We start from the raw sequence: 27,423 nt of genomic DNA, 5'->3' as shown, positions 1-27,423 counted from the left end.
TGGGACGAGGTGCTCTGTGGGATAGCTGCCCACAATGCACCACTCACAACAGCGCTGCAACTGGTGCAAGTGTGGACACACTGCAGCGCTGGTCGCTGTCAGTGTGGACACACTGCAGCGCTGGCCGTACACAGCTGTACGACCACAGCTGTAACGGCCAGCGCTGCAAAACTGTATGTGTAGACAAGGCCTAAGTCTCTTCCAGTGCTTAAGAGGACACACGCATTTAATTTTGTTTTTAAAAAGAAGTTTACGAGTTTATTTAATATTTCGAAGAGGCTTAATTAGAGGATTACTGGGTTGTTTATATACAGCTGCATTCTGAAGGCAAACCAAATAAAACCAGCCTTGCTGTTGTAAACTCTGTTCAAAGAATCTGACTAGCACTAAGTTTAGGGACGCTTCAGAGGTTTCTTGCTGCATTGCACCTAATCAACTGGAGAATTACTACATTGGCCAAGATTTTTCCCAAAAAGACTAGTGGTTTAAAGAGGCTTCAAGTTCTGGCTGTTCAGCTTCACATCCCTGAAAGGTGCCCAGGTTGGAGCAGAAAGTTTTCTGAAAATCCAGACCCTTTAAAGCATTTCAAGTTGGACTCTCAAAAAATGGAAGGGTTCAAAGATACTATGCAATTTTGGAAACTGACCTGTATTTATAAGAGGCCAAGTTTTCATACTTGGGTGCCTAAGGTCAGGTTCCTAAATGTGCATTTGGGTATGTGATTTGATTTCCATAAGCACTGAACCTCAACAAATATGACTGAAGTGACCTGGGTTCAAATTTCTGTCCTGCGATAGACTTCCTGGCAAGTCACTTACAGCTTGACAACACAAGGACAAAAACGAACAGGCTCAGAAGAGAGCTACAAGAATAATTCAGTATCTGAAGAACAATGTGTTACCTCAAGAAGCTCAATCTATTTAGTTTAGCCAGGAGATGACTAAGAAGAGACTTGATCACAGTCTACACCAGTGGTCCCCAATCCAGTGCCTATGGGTGCCATGGCGCCCACCGGGGCATCTATGTGCACCCACGTACTGTCCGGCAGATGAGCATCCACCAAAATGCCGCTGAGAAGCAGCGTCATCCAGAGGCCTCACCACCGAAATGCCGCTGATTTTCGGTGGCATTTCAGCATCGCCACCTCTGGATGACACTGCCTCTCGGCAGCGACACCTATTGACATTGCTGCTTCTCAGCGGCATTTCAGCGGATGCTTGTCCGCTGGCCACGGTTCTCGATGGCTCGTCATCTGGCGCCCACCAGATGAAAATGGTTGGAACCACTGGTTTACATGTACCTATCGGGGAAGAGATCTCTGACAGCTCTTTTAATCGAGCGGGAAAAGGCAGAATGAGAACCAATGGCTGGAAGCTAAAGCTGGATAACGCGGGTCAGAAATAAGGTGCAGAGAGAGGGCGGATATTTGATTACCGTTAATTCAATACTCAGACAACGTACATTAACCTGCAAACCCCTCCCCCCCCAAAACAGTGCAACTGTCCAACTTCACTGAATACTAACATTGGATAGACATGTCTGGTCTATTAGATGTGTGTACTGCAATTTCACTCAATTTAATAAACATCACTAGAAATGAGACAAGTGTTCTAAGGATGCCATTTTATGGCATGAGTAACGCCCAGATAAACAGAAAAACCTGATGACTATATTCCTGTAGAATGTCTCTTCAAAACAAAAGTAATGAGGGCTTTGTTTCTGATACTTACATGCCAAGGATTTGTAAACTTGTTAAAACTCCCTAAATAAACAGTTCTTTTTTTAAAAAAAAGAAGAACGAACAAGCAGTTTAACAGTCTGGGTAATTAACCATTGGAACAACTTGCCTAGGGATGTGGTGGAGAATCTAAACTCTTGGAGTCTTTAACACAAAGCTGGATGTCTTTCTAAAAGACGCACTCTAGCCCCATCAGAAGAAGTCAGGAGCTTGAGGCAGGAATTGTTCTGTGAGGTTCTATGGCTTGTGCTGTGCAGGAGGTCAGATCAGATGATCCCAACAGTCCCCTCCCTCCGCCTTAAAATTCCATCATTCTGTGAACTGCAAAGTCTCCAGAGTAGAGACCGTCTTAGGAATTATGGTGCGTAGCCTCACTCTGTGGTTTGTAGCAATGAATACATTTAAACTGTCATCACCATCACCTGAGCCAGGAGAAAGCCGTCACAAATGAAAAACCCATGCCTTCCCAGTGCAAAACGGCGACGCTTCTCGTTCCTTCTAGAATCTAGACGGCTGTGGAGGAAGGGATATATTGTAGCTGACTGGCTCTAGAGCCAACCTTTTCCTTTCTTTTAGTAGCACAAGTTTCATTCAAAGAGACACCAACACCGACAAGGGGGAAAAAAACAACAACAACCCAAACCACGTGCAGCATGCACATTCACCCAGAACTACTCTGAGAGGTCTCCTCAGCCTGGAAACAATCACTGGCAACAAAAATTAAGGGGGTGAGGGGGAGGAAATCACAAATTAAGTCAAAGACTCTTCCATTCATGCATAACAATCGTACACTCCCAGCAGCCTCAAAGGCAAAACATGTTATAATGATGATTTTAATGTAATCTGTCAGTAGACTGTACTTCTAAATGCTAGTGCTTTTCCAACAACCTAAAGAACTACAGACGTGTGGTTTCCTCCTCCTGTGGCCCCCTCTATACCATTGTGGAGCCAACTCGCCTCTCAATCCAAATAACTCCATGGAAATCAATGAACTTACGCCGATGAGATATATTTCCCATTGCAAAAGGGTGACAGACTTAACAACAAAGACCGAGGGAAACTGCTAGCTTCCAGACAGCTCAGTACATTGCATGTGTATTTTGGATCTTGACCAGCGGGGGCGGGGGGGGGGGGATTTTAAGGTCTCCAGGATGATGTAATGAACTGCAGGGCAACAATCTCCCCCACAAAAACCCTACTGCGGTGCGTGAGCATGAATGCCTATGGCTGGAATCTTCTGCAACACCAGTCAAACCACCCACTGGTTCCATCACTCCCTCAAATGCCATTCGAGACAGAACCTTTCTCCTGCCCCAGCTGCACATCTGTTTAGGGCGCCTCTTGAAATGCTGAGGCTGCCCACTGCATTGGTATCGGAGCACGGCACCCATGCAGAACTACCAGGGCCTTGACTCGTCACTGCTGAAGTCCTCATCAGAGCCTGCCTTGCTTCTTGACTTGCCAACGGGTATTTGCTTTTAAACATTTACAAGTCAGCACCGAGCTGCCAGCAGGCTCAGGGTCGCACTGTGCTAAATGTTGTACAAACATATGGTAAATGACAGACATTGTCCCAAAGATCTAACTCGCTTCCTTCTCCCAAGCTTTCAAAGTCAGCTCCCCAGATGCCAGCATGACCAAAGGCTGCTGCTGGCCTTCTCCCGTGTATCCCAAAAGCATGAGCAGATCACCGCAGGCCATTATCCTTAAACCTCTCCCTACCAATCCCCTGTCAGGAAGTGTGGGGGAGACAAGGCCCTGCACCCCCTCACTTCCTGCAATTCCCCGTGACTCTCAGCCAGCCAGTAAAGCAGAAGGTTTATTTAGACAACAGGAACCCAGTCCAAAACAGACCTTGCCAGCACAGACAACAGGACCCCTCAGTCAGGTCCATATTGGGGGGCAGGAAGCTTGGACCCCGGCCCTGGGTCTCCCTCCATTTCCCCAGCCAGCTCCAAACTGACACCTTCTCCAACCGCCTCCTCCTGCCTTTGTCCAGTTTCCTGAGCAGAAGGTGTCACCTGGCCCATCACCCTCCTGGGGTCAGGTATCATCCCTCAAGTGAAGTGAAGTCACACTCGGATATCCCATCACCAATGCAGACAGTCCCAGTAAAACTCCCCCGCAACATCCCCAGGTCAATCCTCCCACTCCCTACTCCATCACACCCCATCCCCCCACTATCTCAGGATCAAGTTCAAGAACTGCTCTCTGTAACTAAAGTCCTCATTCTCTGTATTCACCCAGCACGGACCTCTTCTCTGTCCCTCCACATATTCACACTCCAGTCGCACAAGAGCCTGCTACTCTGCATCTCCCGTTGTCTACGAAATGGTTCGCAACCTTTTTCTTTGAGGCCCCCTATAAAAGTTCCACGGCCCATAACAACTGTTCTTCTGCATATCTAGTCGATTACAAGCCAGGGCTGGTGTTATGGGGGGGTAGCAAGCAGGGCAGTTGCCCGGGGCCCCACGCCACAGGGGGCCCTGAGAAGCTAAGTTGGCTCAGGCTTTGGTTTTCTGTCCTGGGCCCCAGTGAGTCTAACCCTAGCCCTGGCAAACCCCCTGAAACCTGCTCACAGCCCCCCTCCAGCATGCGTGTACCACCCCCAGCCCCAGCAGCTTGCATGCTCCCAGAGAAGCGTGACCAGGGACAGCTGCCTCGGAGCCTGGTGCCTACCCCACTGGGCAGGGCTGGGGGTGGTACAGCCATGCCGGAGGCGCTGCCCACATGGGGTGCTGGCTCCTGCAATTGGAAGCCCGACGTGCAGCTGCGTTTGCTGCTGTCATTCCCAGTAGAGCCCTGCAGCGCTTCAGACATCTGCTTTATATTCGCACTATAAATTTGATAGCCGCGTAGGGCTCTAGCCAGCGACCTAGCAGTGTCTACACCGGGGGTTAGGTTGGTTTAACTGCGTCGGTTCTGGTGTGGATTTCTCACCCCCTGAGCAACGTAATTATACCGACCTAGTGTCCTAATGCAGACCAGAACTCAACAAATAACCATGACAAACAATACAGTTAACAGAGTGAAAGTTATGGTTAATGAAGTGATTTGAGATACTTTTCCATAGACAGTGATTGTGTTTGTTGTGTAAGAGCCACTGCTCCAACTTTAAAAAAAATAAATGAAACCGATTCCTCACCTCTCGCTCAGCTGTTTTTCCATGTGCTAGCGAGTCATCCCACTCTCACAGTAGGAGCAGATAAGCTGGAACACATTCAAAGCAATTCAGTCAGATGCTGCATTTTTCAAGGTTTCCCATGGAGCGTTTTGGAGTCAAAGCTCTACAAGGTTTTGGTGCAAGGGACTACGCTAGTGAAGCGCAGGCTTCATGCAGTATGTTCAGCGTGCCGGGTCATTGGAATTTATACCTATCCACTTCCAACCAAGTCCACAGAGACCCCTTGCTTTTGGCAGGGAAATGTCAGTAGCATAGGTCAAGGAAGGCAAAGGAAACAGGCATGCTGACAGTTAACCATTGTCACACATTCTAACCACACAGACAAATATCCTCCAACCTGAAAACATGACTATGCCTTCCCAAAGCACTTTAGCAGGTATGTTCTAAACCCCCATCACCACCCATTCTGCGGCAAGTACATAGGAAGCTCTTTTACAACATGGAAACTGAGGCATGGCAACTGGACGGTTCCAATGCACGTGTTTCTCCAGCACCAGTGTAGACATCAGAACGGCCAGACTGGATAGTGAGTGCCCCCATATGGCATCTCATGCTGGATGGGCCAGTCTCACCAGTTATTTTTTAACATCTCGGCTTCTGATGAAAAGCATTATGTAAGAGCTACATATTATTAGCACCTCCTGAGTTTTATAAGGACCACCACCATGATCCACAACAAGAGAGACTGTTACAGGAGATACACAAGAGAACGATCTGTGCAAAAATAGCTTTCTTGCTGGAAGCTCTCTTTTTAAAGGCATCATCTTTGAATGATTCTATAAGGCAAGCAAACATTTTTATCATCAGCTGAAGTATTTGTAGCAAAACAAAACAAAAAAAACCCCTCACAAACCACACACAAAACCCAGGACTTCTCTTAGATATTCATAAGATGGCACCACTTTCACAGATCTTCTTGTTCAAGCAGTCCCCCGTGTACTGCTACATAGGCGTTGACACATATACAAAAGGATCCAAATTCTTCATTAAAAAAACCTGATGGGAGTCCCAGTCGTCATTTGGCATGAAACCAAAGAAATACAGGTTCAAAGAGGTTATTTCAGATACCACCCACGCAACTGTCACTGTGACTGAGACAAGGAAAAAGGGAGGTGGGGACACACACACACACTAAGCAAGTCATTTCTCCATGTGTGATCACACACTTTTTTCCAGAGCAAAAAGCTGCAACGGATTAGTTCAGGATTGCTGCAGCGTCTGAAGAGGAAGGAGAGTGAGCCACAGGACTGGGAATAAGGATATCTGGCTCGCTGCGTGACCCAGGCCAGTCACATCCCTGCTCTGTGCCTCAGTTGCCCCACTAGTAAACAGGGTTTAATCTTCCAAACATTAGGGCTTTGAGAGCCTTCTGGGATGGAAAGTATCTGAACAGGATTGCCAAACAGTATTACTTTTCGAAGGCCAGGACTGGGTAGCAATAGGGATTCTGTCTCTACCATAATTCAGCATCGTTCACCAACGCCAGTTACACACCAAGCCAGCCAGCTCTACCCCTCTTACAAGTGGGCCATTGCCAAAGACACACGTAAGCCAAAGACAAACTGATCACCTGATTTGCTCTCGTCCTGCTCTAGCCATTACCCATACGCAGCCCTGCCCAGAATGAATGGAAGTCTCACAGGCCCAATGCAACATTATATTTCCAGCTACAAACCATCCCGTTGTTCCGGCTGTCCTAAATGCCTAACCTTGGAAATTCCACTGTTCCGCAACATGGATACTACTGAATAACGGCGCTCCCAACAGGGAATGCTGTATAAATACACAGCTTATTATAGCTCTAGAAAAAGCTTGAGAGCAAGCTGCATTCCCTTTCTTAAAGACAGGTGGAATCTCAAGGCCTCATGTCTATGAGGCCAAATTCATCCTTGGTGGAATTCCACAGGGCTTGCACCAGAGTAATTTGGCCCCTTTGTATTCCCCCTTTTATCACAGAAGTTTTATCCATCTTGGAGTGGTTTCCCCCATTATGTTATTTGGGTGAGGGGCTCATTTGCAGAGGAATTGAGCACAAGGGCAAGTCGGATCTGCAGCCTCTGCCAGAATCCAAATATTCAGCCAGGGCTACACTCCTTACTAATGGCCCATTAGGGAATCAGCCAACAACAGACAGCAAGAGACTTATTTACAGCAGCACACGAAGGATGTGGAGCTATTCTTACCCCACCCAACATTTGTTGCACAGATGCCAGAGCACACAACAGCATACGTACACAGAGCTGGGTTTCAAAGCACGGCTGTGCAGCCTGTCGAAAGGCCGGGTTAGGAAAACAGAGCACGCACTTTGCCCTCTCCCTAGAGGCCAGGCGCTCATGACTTCATCTCAGGAGGAGATTCAGCCACCTAGAAACCAGGAGTACAAATTTCATCAAACAAAGCTAACGCCAGAGAACTAGCTTGGCTCCTTAGCACACAAGAGACAGTAACTAACAACTTCATAAAGAAAGACGCAGCCCGGCGACCCTCACCAGGATCCAACGAGCTGCCGAGTCTTGCAGTGTGGTGGCTGGACTTGGCCAAAAGGCTGGCTATTCCTTTCTGCTGCACAAGGTTTCTACTGAGGCAGGACTATGGGGAGGAAGAGGGGCGGGGAGGGCAGGCATGTAAAGAATGCAAGAAGATCTGACACAGGCATCTCCAGCTATGCCACCTAAATAGCCCGTTAATTATGCACATATACTAGCACTCAGCTTTTCCCCAAGCCATTATGCTGGTGGAACAATGAGGCTTCAACATTGCTAAGTAGCAAGTCAGGGCATTGAACCAAAAAGGAGTAAAATCCAGCGGCATCAATTCAATCAATCTCACAATCTTTAATGTATTTAACACTTCCTTGCCCCAGTGGGATGTGGAGGACAGCGTTCCCACTGTATAGATGGGGGAACAGACAGAGAAGTGAAGTGACTTGCCCAAGGTCACATGGGGAGTCTGTGGCAGAGCAGGGAATTGAAGCCAGGTCCTCAGCAACACCCTTTGCAATCCCCTGTGGGTGTCTCCACATTGCCTCTTGCTCCTTCAGACTCCCCACCCGCGCAGATCCCAGCCCCACCAGCAGGCTGCAGTGGGGAGAGGGGAAAAATAGGATGTGCACAAATCAGTAGACACAATCACAACCTGCCTTGCCTTTATGAGGCTGCACTTCTCTGTATACATTTCAGCAGAGGCAAATTTTAAGGAGGGACAAGATAGCAGCTTTATGGATTTTGATTAGGAGCCTTTCCCCTGCATAAGGGGCAACCTACAGAGGGAAGGGAGGGGGGAAAACACTAGCGCTTGCTGGAGAAGCAAAGAATCAAGTGACCGAAGCCGGCAATCATCGGCAGAGGAAAGGTACAAGTCGACTTTGTGATGGGATAACAGGTTGGATAGTGGGGGGGCTCTAGTTCACGGAAGGGTCTGAAAGTACAGACAAGGTGTGTGTGTGTGTTGGATGTCGTGGAAGGGAGGAGCCAATGGATGGACTTAGGAGGGGATCAGTCACAGTGAGGAGGTTAGAAGCTAATCTTAGCAGCAGTGTTTTGAATGGATTTGGGGGAGGGGAGTAGAACAGAAAATGGAGGTTCCTCACCCCACATTGTTCACCCGTTCAGGGGGTGAAAAGGGCATTCAGCCTCCCACCAGCCATTTGGTTCTAGGCCCCCCAGCCCCACTGAGAGAGAGGCCATTAGTGTCGATGCTTGTTGATACAACATGCACACACCCATCCAGCAGGAACAGGGTGGAGACCCAAACCCATTTCACAAAGCCACAAATTCAGCTCCCCTGCGGTGGGTTCACAAACAGCACACCCTGCAAACTCCACAGTCCAAAAGCCTACGGACAAACACCCACACCCTTCAGCTTTCATCACTCCCTGAACATGGCACTTTGTCAGGGGGAGCCAGACCTATTTAAAACCTATCCTCCTAGAACAGAAACAGGCTGACTCACCCGAGGCAGTTTCTCCAGAGCGATCAGTGGGGGCCCCCCCAATGAGGTGACAGAGCCCTGAAGGAGTAGCATGCCCGCACGGGGGCACATCTCTTCATGCGGCCCACACGTCTCCGAAGCGGGCAATTAACGATAATGTAACAAGCTGGTAGCAGCCGAGAAGTCAACTTATGTTTCAGCAAGTCATTATCATTTGGTGCTAATTAAACTGCAAGCTGATTAGCCAAGTAAAACCTTTAATTAGCCCTTTACATCACTTACTAAAATTATAGCTTATTCGCACCCTCTAATTGTGCATGCAGGGAAGGCAGGGGGTGAGCAGGTTGGATACAATTCTAAAGCACTAGGTTGCTGATGATAGCACTGTTAATTTTCATTAGAAAACAGGCAGTATTTAAGCATTTCTTTGTCCACCCCAGGTCAGCTGGTCTCTGACGCCATGTTCTCATTAAAGAGATACGCACTTTGGTACGTACAAATTGTCTTCCTTATACATGTTTGGAAGGTTGAATGGCCCTGTAGATACGGAACTGGACTCCTGGGTTCTACTGCCAGCTTGGCTATTAGGTGTATTACGGTAGCACCCCAGGACCCCATTGTGCAAAGCTCTGGCTGGGCACAGAAAAAGATGGGACATAACCTCCCTGGGCGACTGTGGGAGAATTACTGCCCTTCTGCGGGTAGTTTTTCCTTTCTGCAAAGCAGGGGCAATACTTAACCCACTTGCCCATCAAAGTGCTCAGCAGGTGTCGCCCCCGTTCAAAGCCCATCTCTAGGCGTCCACACACTTAGCCCCCCATTTCCCTCCTTCGAGACCCTGTCCAACTCCCCGCCTGCCTATTTCAATGCCCGCCTTCGACACCCCCTTTGCTCCACTCCAGCCTTCTCACCTTGTCAATCCATGTGCGTCCTTCTACCAGCCAGCTTTGCTTCTTGCATGACACCTCTTCCATTTGGAACGCCCTCTCTGACCCTGCAAGCCTCATCGTCACTGAGATCCGTCCTTAAAAACATCTTCTGTGACGTCTACTCACCACAACGCTCACTTAACATTAGTTACCAAAAGCAGAAAATATAGACTGACCAACCGGCAAAGCCAAATTAGCAAAAAGTGATCTCTGTGCAGGATAAGCAGGGCCCTAACAAATTCATGGTCCGCTTTGGTCAGTTTCATGGTCATAGGATTTTAAAAATTGTAAATTTCATGATTTCAGATATTTAGATTTGAAATTTCACAGTGTTGCAACTGTAGGGGTCCTGACCCAAAAGGGAGTTGTGAGTGCGGAGGGGGGCTCACAAGGTTATTGTAAGGGGGGGGTCACAGTATTGTCACCCTTACATCTGTGCTGCTGCCTTCAGAGCTGGGCCCTTGGCTAGCAGCCGCCGCTCTCCGGTGAGCCAGCTTGAAGGCAGCACAGAAGTAAAGGTGGCAATATCGTGATCCACCCCCCCACACACACAATAACCCTGTGACCTCCCACACATACACACAGCTCCCTTTTGGGTCAGGACCCCCAGTTTAAGAAACACTTCCCCCCCCCCGCCCCCACTGTCAATGTACAGTATAGGGTAAAAGTACACAAAAGACCAGATTTCACGGCCTGAATTTGGTATGGCCCTAAGGCTAAGTAGTTTCTGCCCCACTTTGGATACGCGGACATCTTATTCACAATCCTTTGCTACTGCTGCTGCGTTCTTGATCCATGGATACAACTCCATTCAACAAGCCTGTTGACTTCATTGCTTCTCTGCACACCAACCATTTGCAGGATGGTACGTTATAAGAAGCCAGGGGCAGGGCCCTGGATTCATTTGCTTGCACACACAAAAGAGGAAGATGGATTACGCCTAGGATCGAACGTAGGTCTGGTCTACGCTACAGACTTATATCATATAACTGCACTGCTGAGGAGCGCGAAAAATCCACACCCTGAGCAACAGAGTTATAACAACCTCACCCCCCCACCATCCCACACACAGACGGGGCTAATTCAGTGGGACAACTTCTCCCACTGACAATCCATCTCCCTGAGACGCGGTAACTCTACGCTGCACCAATGCAGCTTTTTGTGTTAGGCCAGCGCTAAGAGTTGGTAGTGGACACAGACCAGCAATATCAATGAGTCTGGCTTATGCCAAAATAAAGAGGCGGGACACTCAGAGGGCTTGGCTACACTGGCACTGTACAGCGCTGCAACTTTCTCGCTCACAGGTATGAAAAAACACCCCTCGAGGGCTGCAAGTTACAGCGCTGCAAAGCACCAGTGTAAACAGTGATGCAGAGCTGGGAGCCATGCCCCATGGGGAGGTGGAGTACGTGCAGCACTGGGAGAGCTCTCTCCCAGCGCTGGTGCCGCAACCCCACTCACACTTCGGGGCGCTCCCACGGCAGCGCTGTGCAGCTCTGTGTAGCCATACTCAGAGTTTAAGATCACTGACCTTAATCCCCCAGCAACGTTCCTACTGACTGCAGCCCACATAGCAATTCCAAGGAGTCCCGAACGAGGACCTTAACAGGATGTGTTCAGGGCAGAGCAGCAGCTGAAGGACTGGATTTTATTGGCATAACAGTCGGTAGTTTTGCTTTTTGTCAGTTGAACGGATTGTAATTCCTACACTGCCTTTCCATAGCACTTTCACTATGTGCATTGCAAGCAATAATTAAAGATGCCTCAAAGTCCCCCATGGGGCAGGAATTACTCATCCTTTACAAAGGGGGAAAACTAGGGCACAGAAAAGCAAAGTGACGTGCAGTGTAAATCAAGGTCAGAGATGGGAGCAGGAGGAGGACTAAGGGTATGTCTTTGACATGGCTGTGTAGTCACAGTAGCAGCGCTGGGAGAGCGCTCTCCCAGCACTGTAAACAAAAACCAAGCCACCCCCCACGAGGGGAGCGGTTCCCGCACCGGGTGCACTGTCTACACTGCCACTTTTCAACACTGAAACTTGCAGCACTCAGGGTGTTGCTTTTTCACACCCCTGAGCAAGACAAGGCCTAAGAGACGGAGTGGACTCACACTTCTGCCCAATTTCCTGCTCTAGCAAGGAGACTTCACATTTTTTCCTTATGCCGCTCTGACTCCATATAATCCTTTGAGTGGTGTGATGGATTAGATTTAAAAATTTTATGAAGGCTAATGTTAAAAAAATTCTATAATACATAGGCTGAGAAAAGGAGTGTCTGTACATCTGGGTATAGAGCTTAGATTAGCCACAAATACAAAGTTTGTTTTTAAAAGTCATATGATACATAGAGTACATAATCAACAATAACCCAAACTGAGGTGAACAGATTTAACAGTACAGTTTAGGTATTAGCATCTGAACACTTGTGAAAAGTTGTACAGAGATTTGGTTGTGGAAAGCAAAATATATCATTGAGTGAAGATTGTCCCTCAGCAATTGAGATAGGTTGGATTTATTTTCTAAATGGACATGAGGAAAGTATTTCAGTTACTTTCCTGACCGCACATCTCATCGGAACTCCAGCTCAACCCGCCTGATACGGCCGCTGTCCGATGATGGGTTCTCTCCCTGTCCTCTTCCATTAAAGTGACTTGTCAGAATGCATATTCCAGCATGTGAAAGCTACATGAGAGACCAAGGATTCCTAAAAACACCAATTACTACCGAGCAAACCGCACCAGCCAAGCAAACAGGGCGACGCTGCCACCGAAGCGTGACACAGAGTCAAATCCCCACTACCGTGTTCAGGAGACGCTTGAAAGGCAACACACAGTCTCTGTCCACCTGCAAAAGAATTGCCCGTAAACTGAACTTGAAACTCACACTCAAACGCTGAATTATTTAGTCTTGCGAGAGCTTTGAAGGATTCAGTTCAAAGCTGCAGAAAGAATGCAGGAGCTGCTGAATAGCAACAAGAGACAGACTTACCTTCTTCCCCGCCCCCAACCCCCACAAAAAATTCACAAAAAGACAAAGGATCATCCCCAAACCATAAAGCATTGATGTGGCACTCTGACCCGGACTAATAGATGATCCTGCCTCACCAGGCCCACATAAGAAATGAGCAATCTGGAATTCTTCGGGCCAACAACCCGTTATTTCGGTTTCCAAAAGCACCTGACTCTTCCCAATGGATGATTTCCATTAAGCCTGGGGATAGAGTGTGGAGCGAACAGTGGTGCTTCCATTTTAACAATTGCCTAAATCTCTGGAAAAGCAACTCCCTTGAGACATATTGCTCTGGCTGAGAAAATTGGTTTGCAATGCAGCCTGCACCTGTGCTGTATAAAGCTGTCTTTAAAATACTACAAATGCTGTCGCAGCTCAATTCAGGACACTTTTTTCTACTACCCTTCAGTTCTTTCCTAAGCGCAGGGGAAATCAGCTTTTATTAAAACAAAAACAAAACAAACGATGCAGCCATAATTAGGCCTCATGGAAGCACTAGGGCATCCTTGCAAGGGAGGGAGGAGGCATAGCTCAGTGGTTTGAGCATTGGCCTGCTAAACCCAGGGCTGTGAGCTAAATCCTTGAGGGGGCCACTTAGGGAAATGGGGTAAAAATCTATCTGGAGATTGGCCCTACTTTGAGCAGGGGGTTGGACTAGATATTTCCTGAGGTCCCTTCCAACCCTGCTATTCTATGCTGTTTTGCTGAGCCACAAAGGCCTTCTGAAAAGCAGCTCATTCAGAAAAGGGACCTACCACTTCCAGCCCACAAAGTAATTGTTCATAAGCTACCACTCCCCCAACAGGCAAAGGCACTTTGAATAGACGGTGCCTAGCACCGTGGAGACGAAGCTTCTACTATATCCACAGTGCAAAGAACCAATAACAATACTTAGTTACAAGAGAAGCCGTTCCTGGGAGATTCAATTTCACTAGCGCAACTTCCCAGAGCATAGAGGTATCTCTGGTTTGACAGGATCGGGTGAGGGTTGGCAAGACTCCCATAATGAGCATTAATTATGCCGCTTGCATCAGAATCACACAGTCTTGTCCTAGCTGACTCACTCGTTCAGCTTTTCATAGGCACACAGGACTGGTCTTCACTGCAACGTTAGCCCACCGTGACTCGAGTGTGGCCCCTAACCTGACTCTCATCCAGGCACAGAAATCTCTGGCTCGAGTAAGGTCCTGTTTTAAACTCGAGCTAGCTCGGGTCCATGAGGGGGCACGGGTCGAAGCACCAGTGCAGCTGAAACAAGCGCTAGTAATGCCGTAGGGGCACTGCTGCTCAGGATCACCCTGCGCTACATAAGCGTTTGCTCTCACTCTCACTAAGCCAGGGATCGGCAATGTTTGGCAGGCCAGGCCAGTTGGTTTACTTGCTGCATTAGGCCGATGGCGGCTCCCACTGGCCGCGGCTCGCCGCTCCAGGTCAATGGGGTCTACGGGAAGCGCCGCGGGATAAGAGATGTGCTGCCCATGGCTTCCCACAGCCCCCATCAGCATGGAGCGGCGAACTGCAGCCAGTGGGAGCCACCATCGGCTGAACCTGTGGACACGGCAGGTAAACAAGCCAGCCCGGCCCACCAGGGTGCTGCATGCCAAACGTTGCCGATCCCTCCACTTAGCTAACTCATGTACTGATGACTCGCGCTAACTCTGCAGTGAAACAATACCCAGAAACCCACTGTTCATCTTGCTGTACAATCAGAGCATGGAAGTAAGGCCTTATTGGAAAATGTAGAACTCTTCATTCATCACCAGTGCATCACCACCGGTAACAGCAGTGATAAAAGTGGAGGTACAGGCAAGGCTCTGGCATTTTTACCCTCTAACCCTGCTCAGAGGAAGTCCTGGATGGCATGCACAGACAAAACTGTCGCACAGCGGTAACATCCTTGATAAGTTTGGGATACGACGTGATCAAGGAGGGTCCTGTGTCTTGATTCAACAGGGATCGAAATTTAACTCCTTCCTTTCTAGGCAGGCTGACCACAGATTCGCAACACAATTGACCTAGAAGAAGTCGTCTTAAAACTATGCAGCATGGTCAGGAAGTTCCTCAACTCAGAAGCAGTCAAAGAATTATGGCTTCTAATGAAAAGGAGAGACAAAGACTGAGCATGAAACAACAGAGTGAGGTCAGTGCTTTGGCCTTAGCCAACAGAGCAATGATCTGGCTGAAAAAAGAAACAGAGGCACTAACCCCAAATCTAAATCCTGAAGGAGGGGGACTGAGGCTGCCAAAATCCCAGTAAGTAGAAAGCTGTATTGTACAATGCAGAGAAACACTGCTCTACAGGACAGAGCCAGTCGCAAATCCAGATGGTGCAGAGAACTGACAGTTTCTCCTCTCAAAGATGTTCAAAGAGGGGAGGGGGGAGAAAGATGGTTCGTCGAGCGCTCAGTTAGCAACAGAAGGCTCTGCAGAAAACAGTTCTCAACTTCAATGTAAAAATAAACTTCCTCCCCCACCCCACCCTGCTGCCACCCACCGACTCCTAAATTATTAATCTGAAGAGGAAAAAAAAAAGAAAATCTAGCAGGAAGGAATCAACTCTTCCCTTTGATTTCAGAGTGAAGAGTATTAGAAGTACGTTATGTAAGTGTATTCTGCACCTGCTACCTTCTCTACCTCGGTCTTTCTAAAACTAAGTATCTTTTCTTCTGATCACCCCCCTGCACCTCCTTTCTCTACCTATGCTGGCATTTCCACCATCACCCTGGCTTTCCAAACTCAACCTTGCATGAACCATTATTTCACTCCCCTCTCAACCGCCCACATTAACTGGTCTCTCATGAAGTCCTGCTGCTTTGCTTCTCTACCACCGAAGTCCACTCGTTCCTCAAAGTGTTCCATTATTAGTAATCCTAATCACATTTTAATTGCTATCTCTTTCTCCCTTTCTGCTCCAATCTACCTGGTCATGGTGATCTTCCCTCTCCCCTCCATGTCCTCACCTTCAGAGGAATTCAGAATCTTGCCCTCCCTTGTGCCTTTATGACTCCCTTTGTATAGAAAAGGCATATCAGGAGCTTCTGTTCTCTCTCTCATAACAAGTGAACATGGGGCATTGAATAAAATGTAAAAGGTGGCAAATTGAAAACCAATCATTAGACTGCGGAACTCATTGCCATAGGAAGTCGCTGAGGTCAGGACCTTGCCAAGATTCAGAGAGACCTGGGCATTTAGGATAAAAATAGCCAGAGTTCTCACAGTTAATGCTAACAAACTGAAAGGATATTAAACCTTTTGCTTCAGGGTTTAAATCAATGTTCATTAGGAGACCAGAGCAAGACCCAATGTAGAGGTTAGATTATCACACATCTGCTCTACTGGGGAGGTTCTTACACCTTCCTCTTAAGTATTTGGCGCTGGGCAATAATCAGAGATATGACACTGGACTAGATGAACCTTGTGTCTCTGATCCAGTCTATGCCCTGATTGTTACATCACTATTCATCCTCTTCTCCCCAACCCAGCCTGGTACCCCCTCGGGCTTCCTGTTTGCCAAGGAAGCAACCTTCATAAGATTCAGACATTCCGAGGGCAGAAGGGACTATTGTGATCATCTAGTTGGACAACCACAGAAGCTTATGTGAGCCTCCTCTCCCCCTCTAAGTCTACTCGTGCAAGATACTCATCCATCTCACAATTCCTCTCACCTGCTCTCCCATGTCTTGTACCTCAGCTGTTCGGGGCAGAGGACAAGGGCTCTCTGGTCATAAAGCACTGTATGATTTCAGCACTGAGGTGGAGTGGGGCTTTAGATTTCATTTCTACGTCCACGGTTCAGGTCCCAAACCCTCCAAGGGCGTAGGAACAGAATCAGAGTGGGTGCTACCGAGTGGTTGTTTTTATTCAGCTTTGTCAGCCTGCAGATGAACTCAGGTCGGAACGCAACCAGAGAGGGCTTTTGGAGAAGGCTGAGGGTGTGATACTTGGAACAACAAAAATGAGAGCTTTTCTGCAGCGGGCTGGCTGGCCTCATTCCTGTCTGACTGATTATCATATTGAAGGAACATCAGGGCGCCTAAGAGTCTTTTTTACTATTTAAAAATAATAAAAAGAAATAAATGTGATAATCACAGTGTTGGGTGGTTGGAAGGTTCCTTCTCCCTCATGCTTCACAACTGAGAAAGTGGCAGTTCCCCTCAGGTAGGAGACTACCTTTATTACTTTGAAAACAATCTGAAGGGAGGGGAAGTCAGAGAGAGATGGTTAAGAGGCAACTTGATCACGTCTACAAGTACCTATGTGGAGAGAAGATATCCAATACTAGGCTTTTTAATCCAGCAGACAAAGGCAAAAGAAGAACAACCAACAGCTAGAAACTTAAGTCAGCAGAGTTCAACCTGGGTTTCTTCTTTTTTTTAATTAACATCAGTGGTGGCTAACCACTGGAACAGATTATTATAATATAATTGGAGATATTCCCATCTCCTAGAACTGGAAGGGACCTTAAAGGGTCATTGAGTCCAGCCCCCTGCCTTCACTAGCAGGACCAAATACTGATTTTTGCCCCAGATCCTTAGGTGGCCCCCCTCAAGGATTGAACTCACCACCCTCAGTTTTGCAGGCCAATGCTCAAATCACTGAGCTATCCCTCCCCCCAAGGGATGTAGTAAATTCTCCATCACTTAAGAGTCTTCAAATCAAGATTTAGAAAGACAACCCAAAATCTACTGTAGTTCAACCACAAGTTGTTGGGTATTAGATACAGGAATCACTGAGTGACACTCTCCGGCCTGTGATATGCAGGAGATCACAACTAGAAGATAATCAATGGTCCCTTCTGGTCTCAAAATCTACACTAAGTTTACATGTCAGGGTAGGGCTGGAGAGAAGAGACAGTCACAATGAGACACGTGGCTAATGAACAAGAAGTCAGCCAGAGCCCTTTTTGACAAGCAAACATAAAAAGTCAGTTGCACCATCTTGCCATTGGAGATACACCTGCAAAGCAACAAACTGCAGAACCATGGGAGCAGCCAGTCATGACAATCAGCAGTTCCCCAAAGCAGCAGCAAAGGCATGAAACGAGGCCACCAGTGGAGCAAGAAGAAAGCTTGTATTTATTTATTTTTTAAGAATTTCCTTCTGGTGGTGCTGATAAGTGTTAGCAAAAACAACTGTCATCCAAACACATGCAAATAAAATACAAAAACTAACTGGGTATCTGGAAAACATCTGGGTGCTGAAACAAACATGGGGGCTTGCGGGGGACAGCAGAGACCACATTTCCACTCAGGGGAAGTAAAGTGTAATGCAAGCGGACACTGATCATAATCACACTGGTATCTTCCCTGCGACCTGCCTCCAGTGGCTGGTTTCATGCCAAACACGAAATCAAGCAGCAGTGTGAGGTCAAGTAATGGTTTATGATCATATATTTAAGTTTCAGTTCCCATTATAAACCCTACTTTCAATGACTGAAACCAGCTTTACTTTTCAGGGCAGGGAGGAGGCATGAGGGCAAAGTCAAAACAAGCATGAAACTAACATTCGAGAAAAGAAACCAGACAAATGCAAGGAAGCACCTGGCTAGGTAAACCACCCCCTGCTTGAGTCACAGATTATAAAGCCATGTTGTAAGCAACGTGATGATGTCCCAGCCACATATTCATCCATCAACAAATCCAAACCTTACGGGGTTGTGGGCTTTTTTGGTGCTTCACATAATGTTTCTGTTTACCCATTCAATTTAGTCATGGTTTCAAGAAAAAACTTTGCATCTTGGAAATCTGGTTGGGGGAAGGACAATCAATATAGTCAGCTAATAGGTTTATTCCTTTATCAGAAAGGAAAGCACTTTCCTTACAAGGGTGCCAGGATCAGTTCATGTTTTTACTGGCAGCAGATGACTAATTCCTTGGCGACGTCTCAGACTGTGTTTAGGGCTTTTGTATAAAAAGCATTTTTCAAAGCTACTAAGGTCCTTTGTATCCTCCTTTAGCCAATCTTTACAGCTGGTTATTTCCAATAAAAACCAATGTCTACCTGTTTACTAGTCCATTGTGAAAGATGCTGCCCGTGTCAACTCGCAACCCTGAAGAGCGTCCAGCTGATTTTTGCCAAGTTCAGCCATTTTTAAGTGCAAGTAAAAAGTATCCTGAAGTCTTTCAAGTTTTGTATGGCACTTCTCTGCTGGAAAGTAACTGAGTTCCAGACCCTCAAAAGGTATTTAGGTTCTTAACTTCCAATGGAAGTCACCTTTGAGGATCTAAGCCTCAGAGCCTGGTGACCCAGAGAAGAGAGGATCCATCAGCTTAACACCAGCCCAGCCATCACTGGTTGACTGGTGGTCTGCAGAAAACAAATTCAAATGAATGGGTGGGTCCCACATCATAAGATCCGCCCCCATAGTTGGCACTGGCCATCTGCATTGCTGGCAGTCTCAGCAGAGGCTGCTGCCCCCTCCTACAAGGGTAGGATGCCCCATGGGCACATTTCCCATCCCTAGTGGAAGAAGGACCAGCAGTAGCGCCCTGTGCGGATACAAAAATCTGGCTCAGCAGCCAATCCGCAAAAATGGCCAGCAATACAACTGCATCTGCAGAGAGGAGGGATACCTCAGTGGTTTGAGCACTGGCCTGCTAAACCCAGGGTTGTGAGTTCAATCCTTGAGGAGGCCACTTAGGGAATCTGGGTAAAAATCAGTACTTGGTCCTGCTAGTGAAAGCAGAGGGCTGGACTCAATGACCTCTCAAGGTCCCTTCCAGTTCTAGGAGAGAGAGATATATATATATATATAAATAATTGGATATATATATAAAAAGCAGATATCCACAGACTTGCAGGGCTCTAGCCATCAGGTCAGGGCTGAGGCAGGTGAACTGAAGGGGGAGGAAATAAATTTACCCTGCTATTGCCTGTGCTGTCCAGGGATAAAGAGGGGCATTTCTGCACACATGGCTGTCAACACAGCACCTTGCCTGGCACTGGATTTATTTAAGAGGTAACATTAGATAGTGGTTAGAGGGCAGAGGCAGGAGATGAGACTTTCTAGTGTTCTGCTGTACAAGGTTGGTGACAAGCTCAATTTTGAGACACTTTGGACCTGAGTTTGAGGCGCTGAGTAATCACAGCTCCCACTGAATTCAGCACCTCTGAAAATCCAGCCCAAAGCCTCTCCTCTTGGGCACTCAAAAACCAAATGTCACTTTGGAAAATGGTGGCCTCAAGCACTCCATGGGTCAACTCAATCATTATCTTACCTACATACCTACCCACCCCAGGTGTTTACTGAGCTCTTTGAACATGAGAAATGCAATGAAAGTGCTCAGGATTGGTACTAAAAATATAAATATTTAGGAGGGCTGTCAAGCGATTAAAAAAATTAAATCACATTGTTAAACAATAGAATACCATTTATTTTCAAATATATTGATTTGTTACAACGTAGAATACAAAGTGTACAGTGTTCACTTTGTATTTTTTTTATTACAAGTATCTGCAATGAAAAAAACAAAATAGTATTTCTCTTTATCATGAAAGTGCATGATATGCATAAATGTAGAATTATGCACAAAAAACTATTCAAAAATAAAACTGTCAAATTTTAGAGCCTGCAAGTCCACTCAGTCCTACTTCTTGTTCAGCCAATCACTAAGAGAAACAAGTTTATTTACATTCGCAGGAGATAATGCTGCCAGCTTCTTGCTTAAAAAGTCACCTGAAAGTGAGAACAGGCATTCTCATGGCACTGTTGTAGCTGGAATCACAAGATATTTATGTGCCAGATGCGCTAAAGATTCACATGTCCCTTCATGCTTCAACCACCATTCTAGAGGACATGCATCCATGCTGAGGACAAACTCTGCTCGATAACAATCCAAAGCAGCGTAGACTGACGAGTCTTCATTTTCTTCATCTGAGTCAGATGCCACCAGCAGAAGATTGATTTTATTTTTTGGTGGTTCGGGTGCTATAGTCTCCACATCGGAGTGTTGCTTTTAAGACTTCTGAAAGCATGCACCACATCTCGCCCCTCTCAGATTTTGGAAAGCACTTCAGATTCTTAAACCTTGGGTTGAGTGCTGTAGCTATCTTTAGAAATCTTGCTTGGTACTTTCTTTGCATTTATGAAATCTGCAGTGAAAGTGTTCTTAAAATGAACACGTTCTGGGTCACCATCTGAGACTGCTATAACATGAAATATGTGGCAAAATACGGGAAAAACAGAGCAGAGGACATACAATTGTCCTCCAAGGAGTTCAGTCACAAATTTAATTAATGCATTATTTTTTTAAATGAGCGTCATCAGCATGGAAGCATGAAGGGGCATATAAATGTTTAGCATATCTGGGACATAAATATCTTGCAATGACAGCTACAAAAGTGTGATACAAATGCCTGTTCTCACTTTCTGGTGACAATGTAAATAAGAAGCGGGCAGCATTATCTCCTGTAAATGTAAACAAACTTGTTTGTCTTAGGGATGGCTGAACAAGAAGTAGGACTGAGTGGACTTGTGGGCTCTGCAGTTTTACATATTTTGTTTTTGAGTGCAGTTATGTAACAAAACAATAAATCTACATTTGTAAGTTGCACTTTCACAGCAAAGAGATTGTATGAGAACTGAAAAATATCATTTCTTTCGTTTATAATTTTTACAGTGCAAATGTTTGTAAAAATATACACTTATTTCAATTACAATGCAGAATACTGTAAAATATATGAAAATGTAGAAAAACATTCAAAATATTTAATACATTCAATTGGTATTCTGTTGTTTAACAGTGCGATTAAAACTACAATTAATCGCAATTAATTTGAGTTAATCGCATGAGTTAACCAGGATTCAGTTACAGACCTAATATTTAGAAAAAGTGAAAGCTATTGGAAAAGCAACCAATTAACATCTCAAAAGGGTTCTTATGATCTGCTCCTCCCAGCTGCAACAGCTACATGGAGCTAGCATACAGAGCTGGATTCATTCTCAGACCCGCTTTCTAGCAGCTATAACTGCTAACCCAATGCATCTGCCATATGTGGCGGCTCCTGCCAGCCAGAGATATTGAATGTATTAATTATCAGCGTGGATTGAGTTACAAACCAAGACATGATCCACTTTGAAATGTCAGTCATAAAAAGCAACAGTGACATCAAAAATATCCAAGAGCACATCTGCCGATCAATGTGCCTATATAGGAAGATTAAGCTCTCTCCCTTTGTTACTCTAGGGTGCTGATGTCTATATATTTATTTCCTAAATAAAATACCTTCAGCGTTTGCAGGCTGAGCCTCACTTAATGTTTAATTTACACTTGTATTTCACTTGCTAACAATTAGTGGCATCTCCACTCAGGCTAATTGAAGCTTAGAATCTCCTAGCAGAGACAGCTGTTCCCAGCGACTCTCATACACAGCGCAGTTACCAAACACAGAGGAAATAAGCCAACTCCTGCAAGAACGCTCCAACAAGCCATCTGGGGGCTTGGAAAGTTTCATACAGAGTGTTTCTGTAGCAGTAACAGTCCCATTTTACCTATTTCCCCCTGTTTTGATTTTCCCCACCAGAGAAAAATATCAACATAACCTTTCAGGATAAATAGCACTGTCTGCCCTCTAAGCCGCATTTTGCTGAGACTTGGTTACCCAAAATTCCCATTTGCCAGAAACAAAGTAACACCTCTCAACAGTAAAATCCCCTACGTATTCATTTCTACATCTCCCTCTTCTTGTTCAAATAAGTGAGGTTTGACTGCATTCGGAAGCATAGCTATGGTGGAACTTTAAAGTACTGTATTCACTACGTGTTATCTGGGGATCAGAGCAACAGCAATTCGGACTCCTGTACTCCGAGCTCCGGCACCCATTTGACACAGGCCAGTCGCTGTCTCTCTACATCTCAGTTTCTTACCCAACTCTGCCAAGCATTTTGAGATCCTCACATGAGAGGCACTGCACAGGAATTTTCTCTGAGGTCCCTTGCCACACAAGTGGTGGCAACCACAGATGCTAGATATTTGGTATACGGTTTTGACACGGTGTCATGCATCATTTGGAACAGTCCTGCCCACCCCTCGCAGCAGCATGTCACATACAACAGAGCCCCGACTTTTCTGCCATTCCTCCCCTCATCCATCCTCCATGAGCATTTCTAGCTCACCCACTGCCAGAGCATCCAGGGGCTTCTTCTCTACTCACCTACACCCTCATCTCCACCCTCTAAAACCCCTGAGTCCCTCACCCTGCCCAGCCACACACACATGCAGACTCTTCTAGTACCCTCACGTGCCCCAGTCCCCTCACTTACCCCTTCAGTGGCCTCACAACCCCCACGTACCTCTTCTCATCTCCCTCAAATCCTCTCTGCCCCAGCTGCCCCCTCCAGTCACATGCGCCCCATACATGCCCCCAGCTCCCCTCTACACACCCCACCCTCAACTCTCCCTTCCTCTCAAATGTCCACTTCCCTCACGTGCCCCTTTCCCCCAGCCCCACACACAGCCCTGCGCCAGTACAAAAAATTGTATCCTGTGCCAATCCGCAAACGTGGTCCACAAACATCCACAGATTGGTGGGGCTCTACGTGCACACACACAGCTCCCCCATCCCCATGCCTTCATATCCCCCTCATTCCACTAACCCCTCAGCTGCCCCTCCTCTCTCACCCCCTCCCCAGCCCCCAAACCCACACACTCCCCTCAGCTCCCCCTCTCGCCACCTTGATCCCCTTCCCCAGCCCCCAATCCCTTCTCTCGCACCCCTCCCCCGCTTTGATGGAGGGGGCACGTTTGTTTGAGATGTGGGAGGGGGTTGGAGATGGGGGCACAGTTGGGACAGGGCATGTGGGGTAGAGGGTGGGGAGCTGGGGGTTGAGATGGGGGCACAATTGTGAGGGAGAGGCATGTGGGAGGGAGCCTTGGGTATCAAGTGGATGGGGGCAAACCATGACACACGATCTTAAAAAGAAAAAGAGTCGCTCAGTCAGATAACGGACAAGTACACGCAAAGCCATAAAATGATGTTGAGGACGTAAACCAAGACGAGTTATCATATAAAAGGACAAGAGCAAACATAGAGCAACACACATAATGATGAGAAGAGAGAGGAGTAACTTAATAACGCCAGACACATAATAGAACGATAACTCACTCAAGAAGCGACCCTGGACATCCACAGTATCAGCAGTAGAACAGCACTTAAACATATCGCACAAACCCACCCCACGCCTCCCCCACGCACCAACCACAACGCCACCAACACAAAACCGAGTACATGGGATGAGGGAGGTGGGGGTCTGGGGGAGCTGTGGTGGATGGGCTAAAGGGGAGGAGTGAAGAGGAAGCTGAGGGGTGGGATGATGGCTCCGCGATTGATTTTTGTTGGGGGGAAGGGGGCTGCTCTTCGTCCAAAGTGGGGGAGAGGGAGTGAGGATAAGAGGGGGAGCGAGGGCGGAGTGGGAGGTGGGCTTGGGAGGGGGAGGGACAACGTGAGAGTGGAGCTGAGTGATTTAGGCCTGGAGAATAGGGGTTTTATGTGGCCCCGGTCAAGGGGCCCCTTCAATTGGGGTTTCGGACGCTGAGGATATGTTAGGGGCCCCTGGAGTATGGGGTTTTGGTACCCCGGGTGTTACGGGGCACCTGGAAATAGAGTTCTGGGGTGGGGCCGTAACGGTTGAGGGGGCGATGTAGGGGACCCGGTGGAGAAAGGGTCGAAGGTGTTTTGCGGTTCCTGCGTAGGTGATAGGGCCCCTGGAAGGATGGCGTGAGAAGGAGGGGGTTGGGGCCAGGGCCCTAGGAGAGTATAAGGGGCCTCCTGATAAATGGGGATTTGAGGCCCGTGAGGTAGTCCCCTTGGAAGATGAGTTTTGTGGCCTGTGTAGAGTGTTAGGGGCCCTGGGATACGGGGTTGGAATGCTGCCTTAGAGGGTGGTAGTTGCCCCAGGAAAAATGGGGTTTGGAGTTTCGGCCACCTAGTTTAGGGGCCCTGGAAATGGTGATAGGAAGGGTTAGGGCCCCTGGGTGTAGGGGGTCCCCTGAATTGAAGGTGTTGTTTGGGGCCCTGAGGGTTAGGGCCTCTGGAGATGAGGATAGAGTTTTTTGGTTGGGGCCGGCTGATAGAGTTTGGGACTGGAAATGGGGGTTGTTGGGGCCCCTGGGTTAGGGCCCCTGAACATGGGGTTTGGGGCACCTAGGTTTAGGAGCCCCTGGAAATATGGGTCTTTTGGGGCCGCTGATGTTAGGGGGCCATGAAATGGCGGGTTGTGGCCGAGGTTTAGTGGTGCCTAGGGTAAATGGGGGGTTTTGGGATCCCTCCGCGCGCCGTGCCTAGTTAAGTGAGACCCCTGGAGGGAATGGGTTTTCGGCCCCTGGTAGGGCCCCCTGGAAATGGAGTTTTTGGACCATGGTTTTTGGCGACCCCTGGAGATTGGGGGGTTGGGGCCCAGGGTCGTAGGAGCCTCGTGAGGAATGGAGAACATTTGGAGTCTGGCCCCTGAGGTGGTAGGGGGATGCCCTGGAAAGTGGATGGCAAGCAGGGAAGATGGCGCCCGGTGAGGTTAGGTCTTTACTTTAAGATGGGGGCGGTTTTCGCGGCCCTTCGGTTAGTGGACCTGGAAATGGGTTTTTTGGGCCACTGGGGGTATGGGAGGCACCTGGACAAATGGAATGAGCGGTACTGGGGCCCTCAGATTTAGGGTGTCCCCTGGAAAGGGTGGGATGGGCCTTTGGGTCTATAGAGATCCTGAAAATGGTTTGTGGGTCACGCCTAAGTGTTAGCTGGCCCCTGGAATGGACGTTTTGGGGCCCTTGGTGGGTTGGGGCTGGAAATGGGAGGGGGCTTTGGGAGCCCCTAGGGTATGGAGGCTGGGAACCGGCTAGGAGGTAGAGTGGGTCTGGGGGTTTTGGGGAGCCGCCTAGGGTTATGGCCATTGGAAAGGGGTTTTGGGGCGTGTACCCTGGTAGGTAGGGTAGATGGGGACTCGAATGAAGTGGAGATAGGGTTTGGTAGAGGAGGGAATATGTGAAGGCAAGGGGAGGGAGGTGGGGTATAGTGACATGAGTGAGGAGGCCTCACGCTTAATCTGGGTGGATGTGTGGGGCCACCTCACGGGGTTGCGCGGAATGATTTGCACAGGGAGTATAGTGGGTGGCTGTGCCTGAGGAGACTTGTGAGGGTGGTCCCTGGTGTAGAGTTGCTTGGGAAGGACGGTGTGATGGTTTGTAGGAGCGTGGAATTGGAGAGAGGGAAGAAGGGTGGGTAGGGCCCCGTGGTTAGAGAGGTGAGGCGGGGTTTGGGGCCACCGAGGTTATGGTCCCCTGGAAATGGTGGGGCATGTATTGGGCGGCATGTGACTGGAGGGCGAGCTGGGCAGGAGGATTTTAGGGAGATGAGAGAGGTACGTGGGGGTTGTTTGAGGCCACTGAAAGGGGTAAGTGAGGGGACTTGGGCACGTGGGGGGTACTTTTAGAAGAGTGCGGCATGTGGTTGTGCGGCAGGGTGAGACGCAGGGGGTTTTTAGAGGGAGATTGAGGGTGTAGGGTAAGAAGAAGCCCCTGGTTGCTGCGGCAGTGTGGCGATGAGCGAGAAGATGCTTCAGAGAGATATGAGGGAGAATGGCAGAAAGTCGGCTCGTTGGATGGACAGCGGCTGCGAGGGGGTGGGCAGGACTGTGCCAAAGATGGCATGACACCGGGCAAAACCGGGTGTGATCGAGTGCAGGTTGCGCGCACTCCTGGGGCCACCACGTGATGCGCAAGGGATACAGAGAAATGCCGGCGATCCCCTTGTCGCGGCTAAATTGTGGAGGTAGTCTCAATATCTGGCAGTGAGTCTGGACCATAGGGGAGAGAGTTCAGGCGACGTGGGCCGGGGGCAAAGGTGGCCGACTCGCGCGCCTTCGAAATGGGTTTTGGGGCACTTGGGTGTGTAGGGGCGCCTGGAAATAGGGTTTTTGGGACCCCTGGAGTTTAGGGCCTGGAAATAGCGTATTTGGGCCCCTGAGGTTAAGGGCCTCTGGAAATGCGGTTTTGGCGAACTCTAGACTTAGGGCCCCTGACTGGGTTGTGGGCCCCTAATTTAGGGGCACTTGGAAAGGGGTTTGGAGCCCTGGGTGTTTAGCGGGTGTTTGGAAATGGGTTTTGGGGCCCCTGGGGTTAGGGGCCCTGAAATGGGTTTTCGAGCTCCTGGTGTTAGGAACTGGAAATGGGGGTCGTGCCCTGAGGTTAGGGTCCGGAAATGGGGGTTGGGCCCTGGGAGTTGTGGCCCCTGGAATGTTGTGTTTGGGACTCCTGAGCTTAGGGTCCCTGGAAATGGGATTTGCGTCCCCTAGGATTTAGGGCCCCTGAATTGGGGGTTACGGGCCCCTGGTTAGGGGCCCCTGAATGGGGAGGATTTGGACCCCTGAGGTTAGGGCCCCTGGAATGGGTTTTTTTGCGCCACTGAGGTTAGGGCCCTGGAAATGGGGTTTTGGCCCTTGGTGTTAGGACTTTTGGAAAGGTGGTTTTGGCCCTGGTGTTAGTGGCCCCGGGGAAATGGCGGTTTGGGCCCCGAGGTTTAGGAGCCCTGGAAATGGGAGTACAGGAGTCGGCGATAGTTGTTCTGTTGCTCTAGTCCCCAGATAACACGTATGTAATACGTTAACTTTAAGTTCCAGACCAGTGAGCTATGCTTTCCGATGCAGCAA

At 48.2% G+C, this 27,423-nt stretch overlaps 2 protein-coding genes across 5 annotated transcripts in view; one reads left to right on the top strand and one right to left on the bottom strand.

Annotated features, from left to right (window-relative positions):
• Positions 1 to 27,423, top strand: part of SIRT2 (sirtuin 2) — a 256,350-nt gene that overhangs the window by 82,946 nt on the left and 145,981 nt on the right. The window lies entirely within an intron of this gene.
• PAK4 (p21 (RAC1) activated kinase 4) overlaps positions 1 to 27,423 on the bottom strand; it is a 107,001-nt gene that overhangs the window by 77,880 nt on the left and 1,698 nt on the right. The window contains exons 1-2 of one of the 4 annotated variants that reach the window (XM_032776261.2): positions 19,650 to 20,087; positions 19,002 to 19,094 (exon numbers count right to left, since the gene is read on the bottom strand). The exons of 2 other annotated variants lie outside the window; for them this stretch is intronic. The gene's annotated coding sequence lies outside the window, so the exon portion shown is untranslated. Of the gene's footprint in view, positions 1 to 19,001; positions 19,095 to 19,649; positions 20,088 to 27,423 lie in introns of those variants that run through there. One more of the 4 variants, XM_032776260.2, reaches the window with a different exon arrangement.

This window comes from Chelonoidis abingdonii, chromosome 11 (genome assembly GCF_003597395.2).
Source record: "Chelonoidis abingdonii isolate Lonesome George chromosome 11, CheloAbing_2.0, whole genome shotgun sequence".
In the NCBI taxonomy this organism is placed as follows: Eukaryota; Metazoa; Chordata; order Testudines; family Testudinidae; genus Chelonoidis; species Chelonoidis abingdonii.
Note: the sequence above shows the minus strand (reverse complement) of the source record. Positions and strands in the feature narration are given on the sequence as shown.